Raw genomic sequence first — 12,810 nt, 5'->3', positions numbered from 1 at the left:
TTTCTCTTTGTATTTGTAGAAATCTGAGGTACTGCAAGTGTGCAACAGGACTGAGCAGCACTGTATTAAAATATCCCGATAATACTCAAAATTTTGCAAATACGTGGTGAATAAGGTTTAAAATTGTTTACAAGTGTAATATCTGATTTTTTTTTCATTTAAAGAAATTACACATCTTTTCCCCGCCACATTACCTCGGAGAAGTGGGATTAAAATGAGCATGTGCTCTTAAATATTTGTTGCTGACCAATGCAAGCTGTTTCTCTCAAGTTAACACCAGCAATTCTGAGGAAATACTTTGGCTGTCAGCCGATTTGCTCTCTCGGCACCAGGTTGAGCCTGTAATTGTCCTCGTCACCACACAGCCTCCCATTCATTGCCATGTAAGCAGCTGCGCGGTGCATTCTGGCAGCGTTTTGTGGCGTTTCGAGAGACGGGGGCGTCGCGCTGGCATCTCCTGATTTCCATAAAGCTGAGGTCTAGGCTATTTAATAATGAAAATTAGGGGCGTCCAGCATGACTTGGCATCTCTGGAAACCCCCGGAGAAACTTTTAAAATAACCATTTTCAATCTGAACTGACAAGAGATTCAGCAACTGCATGGTTTTATTTCTCATCCAAAATGTTTTCAGGAACACATTTCGGTGAAGTAGTTTTGTAACATAAAGGAAAGTTTGCAAAAGAGCCGCCATGCTGGTCTGGTTTGAAATCCTCGGGAGTGTTTGCTCGGTTGCGGGAGCCCGGCAAAAACAGATATGCGCTGGCTCAAAGTCCCAACATATTAAGGAGAAATTAATAAGAGCAGTGTCTAGATTTTCCTGCTTGAAATGCAGCTGGGAAAACCTTAGTTTGATGGCACCAGTGGCCCATCAAAGATCCAAAACTGAGAAAAAGTGCAACACCTGGCATCAAAAACACGTTCTTCTATAAATAAAAGAAGAAAAAAGACAAACTGATCACCGTCCACAAACCTTGCGATAGGCTGTGCTGGCTGTGTTCGTGAGGCTGCTGCAAATATGAATGTTTGTTATCAGAAAAAAAAAAAAAAAAAGGACCAGAGCCAAGACACGATCCCCGCTCGGTGATGTTAATGCAGGCGCACAGGGCGACCGGCCAAGAGCAGCAGGTGTCACCGCCGAGCGTCCGACGGAGAGAAACGCCACGGCAGCCGTTCGTCAAACTGATGCTGCTGGACGGGAGTCAAGAGAGCCGGTTTCCATGAGAGAGAGAGAGAGAGAGAAAAATAACACTGTAAAAAAGGAGACATACAAAGGCTATTTCCTGCAGTTTGGATTTATGGACGGCTCAGAGGCCAAGAAAAGAGCGAGAAGAAGCTGCAGAGGAAGAAGACGCTGGAGGGAAGTTTAAAGTCTTACAAATTAAAAAGGCATTCAGACAAAAATGATGGCAACTGGCTGCTTAAACCTTTAATGTTTTTGCGAAGGAGGAAAAAGGGGGATTAAATTATCAAAAAAAAGGAGTTTAAATGAGAAATGCATGTAAAGATGAAGTGACCTGATAAAGTAAGACTTTACAAGTGTGACTTTTCATTATGAATATATTTTGACAGATACAGCAGACAGATTATAGTTTCTTGGATTGATTAGAAGTCATGATATTTCAGAGGAGCATGAACAGCAGTTTATGTCTAAGTATAAAGTATAAAGAGGGGAGGATTTTTCAACACAACTGGACAGACAACATTGTCTCCAAAAAATTACATTCTCATGCAACTAAACTGCATTTTTAATTGAATTTAATTTAACATTTTGAGGCTCAGTCAGCATGACTTTAACCCAGGAGACCCTGAGTTGAAGCAGCAGTGGTTTTCATTTTGCCATACTTTGCTTCACCTTACCTTACCTTAACCAAAACAAGTGTTTTTTAAGCCTAAACCGAAACTTTCCTAACCTTAACTGCGTGGTTTTGCTGCCTAACCTTAACCACGTGACACTGACACGTGAATAAAATCAGGTTTGCCGCTGCGTCTGATTTGAGAATACAGTTCAGTTGTACGGGAACCCCACATGCTCACTATAAAAGTCGGTTTTGGGTTGTTAAAAATGTCTGAGACTCGGGGTTTGCATGACTGAACTGGTCAGATTGGAGCTGCATGTTGCTGCAGCACGCTGAGCTGAGTGACAAAAAAAAAAAAAAAAAAAATCTAATTATAGCAAGCCATTTTGTCTCATCCTCAGTTTTAATTTTTTTTTTCTGACGGGGGGATGAGGTAATAATTTCAGCATATTTAAACTTGTTCCCAGAAAAAGATCCTGAAACAAGTGAAGCTGCACTAGAAACATTGATGTATTAATTTAATACATCAATTTTCATTTTAACACTGAATTTTATGTGATATGCATGAATGACTTTGCAGTGCAGTTTTTTTTTGTTTTTTTTTGCAGTGCATTTATAGATAAAATAAGAATGAGTGTATTTAGTTATTTTTGTTTTTTGTTACATCATATGGTACACCTGATCAGAAACATCAGGGGCAAGACTGTTCCCAAGCAAGTCTCTCCCCTCTCTCTCTCTCTCTCTCTCTCTCTCTCTCTCTCTCTCTCTCTCTCTGTGTGTGTGTGTGTGTGTGTGTGTGTGTGTGTGTGTGTGTGTGTGACAGACCTCATTAGACCAGAGTAATGGCGGTGCGTGTGCCGAGTGTATTAGACAGTTGTTATTAATACATTTTATGGCTCTGTGTCCCGGGTTAACTGCACTTTTATCTCACCTTGACTGACCTTCCCACACACAGGCATTTACACACACACACAAACACACACACACACACACGCACACACACACACACACACACGCATGCACACACACAGCCATTATACCAAAGGGACTGCACGCGAGGGACATTTCAGCGCAAATGATTGAATGCTTCAAATAAAGGACCTTGGAAAAACATCTGGGCGAGTGACAAATACATCCCTCTGGCTGTGTGTGTATGAAACACACAGATACTGCAGTAAGGGAGAGAGAGAGCGGGCGAGCGAGAGAGAGAGAGAGAGAGAGAGAGAGAGAGAGAGAGAGCAGTGTGTGTTCTTGAGTTATCTCCAGCACTACACAAAGACCTGCAAGCCTGCTACCACTGGCGAGGTGAATGTGTGTGTGTGTGTGTGTGTGTGTGTGTGTGTGTGTGTGTGTGTAAATGTGTGTCCTTGCCAGCCACTTGACATCACACAGCCCTCTCATGGCAAGCCTCTCAGATCAGTAGCAGAATGGATAAGGCTATTTACCAGCAGCTTATGTGGTGTGGGTCAGAGCCGCGCTAACACTTTAATGGCTGTCGAGTGCGGCGGCTGCACGGAGAGGAGCGGTTTTATCTGTCCGCAGCACCTTGAGTTCGCCTCCGGATGAAAATTGATTCACAAATTAAATTTTTGGCAACAGATAGCGGGCCAGAAATAAGAAGAGCACTGTGAGAAAGAAAAAAAAAAAGCCAGGGAAAATAAAATAATGTGTTTTCTCCCTGGATTTCTGTTGTGAGAAATGAAATTTTCATCGTTAATGTAAAACTGACCAGCACTGGAGCTCTGAAACCGCAGAGTTAGAGTGAAGTTGTATTTCAGAATAAAAAGTCCATACCAGTAATTGAAACATTTGCATATTTAGTATGATATCTAAAATATGTATATGCATTCAGAGCTGCCATGTCATATTTCTCCTCCCTTTCCTCCAGCCGCTGGTTTCCATTCATTCCACGACGATATGAACATGAACTTTCAGAGCCTTCACACTTTCTTCACTCCAGTTTTCCATCAGCGGAATAAAGTCCTCCACATGAGTTTTCCTAAAAGCAGCAGCACTGTTGGCCTTTCAGGACTTTTTAAAATTTTAAATGCTTCCTCCTCCTCCTCCTCCTCCTCCTTTTGTTATGTTGTAGGAAATCTACAACATAACAAAAATGAATGAAAATCGTGCTCGCTCAAATCAATCAATCAGTCAAACTTTATTTATAGAGCACTTTTCATACAAAAGGAGCAGCCCAAAGTGCTTTACATAAAAACAATACAACAAACAATAGACACACACAAACACACACACACACACACACACACACACACACACACACACACACACCCAAATTTAAAAACACTGAGGAATTAAGAACAGTGAGGAAACGCTCTCCTACACTCACCACTTTGAAGTGAGGAAACACCAGAGAGAAGATAATCAATACTATAGAGATACAGTATAAGATGATTGTATAGATTAAAATTCAGTAAATATCTAAGAAATAAAAGTAAATAAAAGTAAATAAAATAAATAAAAGTCAGTTAAAGGCCAAACTAAAAAGGTAGAAATAATAAAATAAATAAAATTCAATTAAAAACCAGTCTAAAAAGGTAAAATAAATAAATAATAAAATTAATAAAATTCAATTAAAAACCAGACTAAAAGGTTAAAAATAATAAATAAATAAAATTTAGTAAAATAAAATTTGGTTCAAAGCCATACTAAAAAGGCAGGTCTTGGGTTTGCTTTTAAAAATGTCCACGTTCCACAAATCATACATAGCACATTAGTACTGGAATTAACTTGGCACAGGCTAACACGATTAAGGTTGGCCAGCCAGATCATCGAGTTGAAAGGTAATATTACAAAATGCTAGCAAGCTAAATAGTTAACAGGCTAGTGAATGAGCGAGGTGGTTAACACCATCAGGGAGTGCTAATTTGGGCCATAAAACAGGCCAAGCAAACATACTAACAAACAAACAAATGGACAAATAAACAAACTGGACAGTAAAGTCCTTGGACTTTAACTGAACTTTAACCAGCCTCTGATTCAAGCCAGTCGCCAGAATAAAATGTTGCTTTTTGACGTTTCTGCAAACCAACAATTATGTTAAAATGTCACTTCTGAACATGATTATGAACCAAAAATACTGTATGTTCCAAATCAACATTTAGACCTCATGTCTTCAGCCAATAGCTCGTTAGCCTCTTGTGCCACTTCCCTTTGCTTCATTAGCCACCAAAACGACTTGGTTCAGGTTAGGAAGGGGGCGTGGTTAATGTTACATAAACGGTAGTGTTGTTTGTTTGCTTTGTACGACGCCACAAAACCTGAAATTATGACACTAAAGCATATCTTTGATTTGCAGACAAAACAAAATGCCAACATTTTCTCCTTGTGACTGGGCTGTTTGATTGACAGCTCACCCAGAAACAACCACAGTGCAAAGCAAAGCGTTTGCGGACGAACTTGGGGTCAAACATAATTTTATATTTTAAAATTTCAGTCGTGGTTCGCTGCTGAGGTGTTAATCAGATCAAATTTCTTATCACTGAGAACTCTGAGCTGTGTGAAGATGTGAAGAAACGTCACAACTCGGCCAAATCGTGTCACATATTTTGATTTACTCGACTTGATTCAGTGAACTGGTGAGTTCTCGTCCACTTCCTGCTGGGAAACTGGAATAACCAGTAAACACTGATCATAAGCCCACATCAGTGAAAATGTACTTTCCTGATTGAATTTAAAGTAAAACAATCATGTCATGTCAGAGGTTTATATGCTACAAATGTGATTTTATAGCAAGGGAAAAGCGTGTTTTTCCTCCGTTGAGTGATGACATCATCCCAAACCCACACAGACATCATATTTTACAACAGAGGTCTTCAACAGGGGGTCCGTGACCCCTAGGGGGTCCACAGAGGTTCTGCAGGGGGATTCTGAAATTTTTGGCTGAAATTTTTAATATATTTTTTAAAAAAATTTGGTAACACTTTACAATAAAGTACAAAGTACAACAATCAACGTTAGTTAACGTTAGTTAATGCTGTAATGGTTAATTAACTGTTAGTTAATGATTATTATGGCATTTAGTAATGTTAATAATATCTACAATAACCCTTAAATAACATATAAATTAATACCTTAGCATGAACAGCATTAGTACATGATTCTTAGACACATTACTTAACGGTTAGTTCACTGTTACGTCATGTTTATTACCTGTTACTTCATGTTTATTACCTGTTACTTCATGTTTATTACGGCATTAATTAACGTTAATTGTTGTACTCTGATTGTAAAGTGTTAACAAAATTTTTTACCCGATTTTTTTCCCCCACAAACTTAAAAGTCTTTAATAGTTCAGTATTGTTTGCAGTGTTACAGATATGTTTATTCAAGGCCATCACTTATTTTTGTTTCCACTTTACCTTTTGCTGTCACTTTACCTTGCATGTTTAAAATAAAAACCCAAATACATAAACCTGTGTATGATTTAAATAGCTTAGTACTGAACGCACAATAACAAGGTACATTTCTACACGTCAGCAGGCCCAGTTTCATATAAAGAAAAGACAAGACATAAAAGAGGGAAAAAGGAAAAAAGACAGCTCACATTAAAGGACAATGTGTGTTAATGGGACTGTGCAACCTAACCCGTAGACACACACACACACACACACACACACACACACAAAGCCATTAAGGTTTCCCAGCCTGTGAGTTTCTGAAGGTGGTTTCCTCCTGAGCAAACTAAAAATGAGAGTGAGAGGCACCGTAACCCTGAAGCTTATAATTTTCCTGCAAGTTTCAGCATTTCAGAGAGAGAGGGGGCTCGGCCGGGTCGCCTTCAAATAGCATTGCCATTTTGAACGGCGAGCCGAGCCGTAAACCCCGCCGAGCGCCGCCGCCGCCGCCGCCGCCACCGCCCATGTGACTGCACAGTCCCTGCACCCGGATATTGTTTGGGTCTGACAATAACGCCTCCCCTCCGAGAAAAGCTAATTACACAGAATGTCATATATCAGCCGACCAAAATCATACACACAGATATGCATTCATACACACACACACACACACACACACACACACCTAAACTGACAGCTGAGGTTCTGCTGAAGGTCATTCATAATGATTAAAGAGGCGTCTCTGCAATGATTTCCAAATGACCCTCGGGACGCTGCGACCACTGACACCTCGTGAAGAGAAAATTACTTTATCCTGCCCTGGGATACCTGACTTCAGACAGACAGACAGACAGGCTGACAGACTAACAGACAGTGAGACGGGAAAGAGAGGCAGATAAACAGGCAGACAGGTAGACAGACAGGTAGACAGACAGACACGGAGATTGCATTACAGGCCGGAAAGACAGAGAGATAAGCAGATATTGAGATGCATGGGCCATCAGTCAGCCAGACGGACGAGAGAGACAGGCGGACAGGCAGACGGGTTGTTTAGCGGACAGGTAGACAGGTGTGGAGGACGACGTATGGGAAATCAGACAGGCAGACAGACAGACAGACAGACAGACAGGCAGACAGACAGACAGGTTGTAGCCCAGAGCAAGAAACCCGTCCATCCAAGAACAATCCCAGTCAGCACCACTGGGACTGTGGCCCCCACTGCACCCCCAACACACACACACACACACACACACACACACATACACACACACACACCCTCCAGCTCTCTTTCTTCAACCCGCTGATACAGAGGTTTTGGTAATAGCCACTCTGATGGTCTGATGGCTAATTTCACCTTCATACACATTGTGTGTGTGTGTGTGTGTGTGTAATAATCACCTTGAGCCATACGCCATACTGTCAGCGGATGCCCCCCAGAGATCGCCCAGGCTTGATTTGACATCATAACACACACACACACACACAAACACACACACACACACACACACATTCTGCTGGTATTTACATATAAACTAGCCCAAGTGTCACCTTCACACACGTTTCAAGGTTATCGCTTAAAAATCGCAAAGAGCCGAGGGTGAAGCAGCTTCTTTATGTGCGGCAGATTAAGGAGCTCCAATCTACAGAAATATCCAAACAACGTCCTCTGCTCATCAGCTGATTGTTCACAGCAGGGATTATTTTGTGATTCTGGACTAGATCAATAAATAAAATTGAATTGAATTGAATTTTCTCTGCGTCCATTTTGCCTGCAAAAGGTGCGATCTGCTTTTCACTTCAGGGTTCACACAGAGACGGCGCCTTGCTGCACCGTACTGACCGCTTTAATCTGAGGTTCGGTGTTAAAATCTTGTTTTCTTAGAATAAGCAAACAACTAAAAAGCAGCTCTGCCAGTGGGATGAAATAATCCCACTTGTTTCTTGAATTTTCTTCATTCAAGTTTAATTTTCTTGATCCAAGTGCAGCTGATCTGCCTTTTTCTGCCTTGTTTCAACACATTTATACTGACTCCCGGAAAAAAAAAAAAAAAAAAAAAAAAAAACTAAAATAAGTGAAACTGCATTGGAAACATGGATTTTTTTTTTTTTTTTTTTTTTTTTTTTACATGGTGTAAAGAATAACAAGGTTTCTAAAGTAATATTCCAGTGTTTTGGGCATCATGTCCTTTTTCTGACTTCCCCAGACTGAGACCAGATGTTGGACACCATTCTCTCCTCTGTACGTCCAGTGGTTCAGTTCCTATGGGTAGCATTTATGGTTAGCTTAGCATAAACACTTGAAGTATATGGGAGTCGTTAGCCTGGCTCTGTCAAAGTGAAAAAATAAACCTCACAGCCGCTCTGAAGCTGTCTGATTCACACAGCGGATCATGTGGATTTGAAATTCACATCATAGGATTTAACCGCTGAATACATCTTTTTGTCTATCGCAGTGACCGGCGCACCGCTGAAGGTGGAGGAAGATCCAGCATGAATTAACTTCCCCTAAAACAACTCTTTTTTTTCTTCTTCTTTTTCTTTTTTCTTCTCTCAAATCCTATGATGTTTTTCAAAAACACGTAATTCATTTTGTAACTCAGACAGCCTCAGAGATGTGTTAGGTTCATTTTTTTTTATTTCGACAGAGCCAGGCTAATGACTCCCATAGACTTCAAGTCTTTATGCTAAGCTAACTGGAAATGCTACCCACAGGAACGTACAGAGGTGAAGACGGTGTCCAACATCTGGTCTCAGTCTGGGGAAGCCTGGAAAAAGGGGATTCTGCCTAAAACATTGGAATATTCCTTTAGGACCAACACCTTATGAGACCAAATGACTTGTTGAGATGGAGATTTTCTTGCAGTGTATTTTGTAAATGAGCAGCCTGTAACTTCAAAAACAGCCAGTGATGGATAAATAGGTGTTGTATTTTTCAAACGATAGACTTCAATGCAGACTTGAAATATTGTCAAAATATTTGGTTTACTGGAAAGGTGAAATATCTGCACAGTGTTATCAATCAATCAATATTGACTCTGATCCCTTGACCTGCTGATGTTTACTTTTCTGCTGCTTTTTATGACCACGTATAACAACTGTCAGCTACAAAAAAAAAAAAAAAAAAAAAAAAAATCTTTATTATAGTCGTAACTCTTTGCCATATCCTGATATACATTTTTCACATGATCTGATACACAAACATTACAAGTGAGCCAAACTGTTACAGTGGCAGGGCTCACACACACACACACACACACACACACTCTGTGATCACACAGGAGCGCGAGGTGCCGACATCAGCAGCTGAGCCTCGTGCGTCTGACAGCCGCGGCCACACGGTTGCTGCGACTTGCATCATCACATTTTCAAACATCATGCATTTTCCAGCAGCCGGCGCCTCATCAGTACAATAACCTGGCAGTGAACCGCCGCTCGCCGCCGCCAGACACCGAGCCGGCCGGCCGCGGGCTCAGCTTCATCAAGGACACGCTCAACATACTGATTTTGGTGGTTTTGATTTATTTATTTGTCTCGTCTTCCTGGCCCACCGCAAAAAACCTCAACATTTATTCTGAAAATCTTGTTTTTCTTAAAGCAATGTAAAAAAATGTGCCAGCGGGATGAGATAATCCCATTTGTTTCCAGTGCAGTTTCATTTCTGAAACAAATTTTCTGCCAAGACAGCTTCAGAGTTGTTAAGATAGAGCCAGGCTAACAACTCCCATAGACTTCAAGTCTTTATGCTAAGCTAACATGAAATGCTACTCACGGGTCTCAAACCACTGGACGCACAGAGGTGGAAATGGTATCAAACATCTGGCCTCAGTCTCAGGGGAAGTCAGAAAAACATGATTTTGCCCAAAATGTTGGAGTATTTCTTTAAAAATCATGTTTTTTTTTTCATCAAACATGTGAAAAAATCTGGCTGTGGGATGAGATAATCCCACTTGTCCCAGGGCAGTTTCACTTATTTTGGGATTTTCTTTGGAAACAAGTATAAATCTGCTGGAACAAGGCAGAATAAAGCAGAGCAGCCACTAGGATCAAGAAAATGACACAAAATGACTCAAGAAAAATCTGGAAGCAAGTTGATTAATGCTGGAAACAAGAGGGATTATCTCATCCCACTGGCAGATTTTTTTTTTTTTTTTTTTTTTTTTTTAACATTTTTGCACTAAATTACACAGAATTAACACTGAATATTAGACTAAATGACTTATTAAAATGGAGTTTTTTTTTTTTTTTTTTATGTCCCTGTTATGAGTCTGTCACTGTTTATCCATCTACCCTACATCCAAAAGGTGGAGGGAAACCTGTGCTCTCCTCCTGCCTTGAATATAGAAAAAAAAAAAAAAAAAAAAAAAAAAAAAAAGACAGAAAAAAGTCAGTCAATCCCCCAAAGAACCAGACATGTCATCCCCAAAAATAAAATAAAATAAAATAAAATAAAATAAAATAAAATAAAACAAAATAAAATAAAATAAAAAATACTACTAGTTATGCTGTATGGGAATTATAAGCACATCTTTTGCTAGTCACACTGTTTGGTTAAAATAACTTATTACATGCATAGCAACAAAGAATTCAAACAATGATTTAAATATAAATACATGCAACAGAAAACCTCACAGCTCCAGGTTGGAAAGATGTGAAAAATGGTCAACACGGGCAATAATCGCTCCCATGCACACACACACACACATGCACACATATATATATACACACACACACACAGCTGCTGCAAGCTACGTATCGGGGGGGAAATGAAACAGTCAGGAATTTAAAGCGTCCCATTTATCACCGCTAAAGCTCGTGCATGTTCACTATCGCCTCCTCAGCCGCTCTGCAGGTCACAACCAGCAGGAGTTTTGTGGTGTAATGAACCTTTTTATTCAACACGTGTTGTGATTGAGACGAGGGGGCGTCGGTTTTTACGGCGAGGTCGACCCGGCGGTGCGGCTGCCAGGCTCAACATGTTCAACAACACGGCCGATAAAACAGAATAAGACATTAAAAAAAAACCCCGAACAGTTTTTTTTTTTCAAAGTTTTATTGCAAAAATATAGAATTTGATAACACACTACAAAAAACATCAACACAAACGTAATACATGACAGTCTCAAAGACAAACCAATAGCACGATAGCTAAGTATTTTTTCTGTGCTTTCAATGAATCACAAAACAGTTACTCAGTTGTTCAAAACCTTTCTGTGTGAGTCAGCAACAACACGATTATTGTCTTTGCCCTGCGGGGGAAACCCGAAAACTGCATACCTGCTTCTTGTTGTTGTTGTTGTTGTTATTGTTTGCTTTGATCGTTTTGAGTTGAAGCTGCGCGTTTTGTCCCGTGTCCGCAAGCATCATGAGCCTCCGGACGTCCCGTTAACGGTTTAAAGTTTTGAAAATGTACCTATTTTTTTTTCCTTTTTTTTCTCTTATTATTATATTTTTTTTTTTTTACCTCCTGAGAAGTTAACTATTTCGACGGTTATTCAAGGACATCAACACTATCTTGTTCACCATGATAAAATATTGTTAAACCATACAGATGTTAGTGCAACCTTACCTCGTATGGTGGTAATATCCCCATGCATTGGTGTATGCAAATATGTCTTTTTTGCTAATAACATATCAGATATATTGCTTTTGTACATTTGCTAGAATTCAGTCAAACCCACCACTAAATTGTTTATGCAGCGCTTTTACTCTCTCGAAGAGGGAGTTCCAACAAACCGGCCAATACGCCTGATTTACACGAGACGGTGAAATTAAGAGGAAAATTAAAATTTGAGTCTGTTTTTGATATGGAGAAATGAGATCGCCCTCTTCAGAAAGTCCACGTCAGACACCGTTTATCGAAAACAAACCCCTGCATAAACACTTCCGCCGCACGTTTAATCGAATTCCGGCTCGGCCACTGTGTCAGTCACTGTTCAGTCACAACACATCAATAAATCTTTACAAGTTCTTTGCTGGTTTGCTGTGCTTTGTTTCTTCCTGCTGGATCAGAATTGCTTCATATATTAAATGCCAGGATAAACGCATGCCTTTTGCAAAAAAGTGCTGAAAGTAAATCATCTCGGTTGATAAAAAGTTATTTAACGCTGCGGCGCCCGCGTTCAGCTAAAGCGCACGGCGTGTCTGTTGTTGTCCGGTTTGCGATTAACGACGGATCAACGCCGCTGCTCGTGCACAGCGGCGGTGAAACGTCAGAGACGCTCTCCGAGACACGACGTCCTGCTAAAAATCTGCTGATATCGCGGGCTGGTGCGACTGACCTCCTGTCCTAAATCACATTTTTCCGTCCTCCCTCTTTGTCCTTTTCCGACAGACCGTGTGCTTATGTCCTGAAGATGTGTCGTTGTGCTGAAATGCAAGAAAATGAATCGTTTTATCTTTCATAACTGGCAAAAAAAAAAATAAAAAAACCTTTTGTGTTTAATCATCTGTCGACAATGATTGCTTTTCTTTGTTGAGTTTTGCAAAACATCAACAAGGTTTTGTGCTTAACGGCTGAATTTCAGTGCTTGGATAGCATGGAGAATGTGAACTGTCAGTTTGTGTAGCGATATCAGTTATCAGGGAAATACAGCGATCATTATTATTATTATTATTATCATTATATAGTCAATAATGAAGAAAAACTTTGACAGTAGAA

The sequence above is a fragment of the Myripristis murdjan genome, chromosome 12 (genome assembly GCF_902150065.1).
Source record: "Myripristis murdjan chromosome 12, fMyrMur1.1, whole genome shotgun sequence".
In the NCBI taxonomy this organism is placed as follows: domain Eukaryota; kingdom Metazoa; phylum Chordata; class Actinopteri; order Holocentriformes; family Holocentridae; genus Myripristis; species Myripristis murdjan.
The sequence above is the reverse complement of the archived record's forward strand: the minus strand, read 5'-3'. Positions refer to the sequence as shown.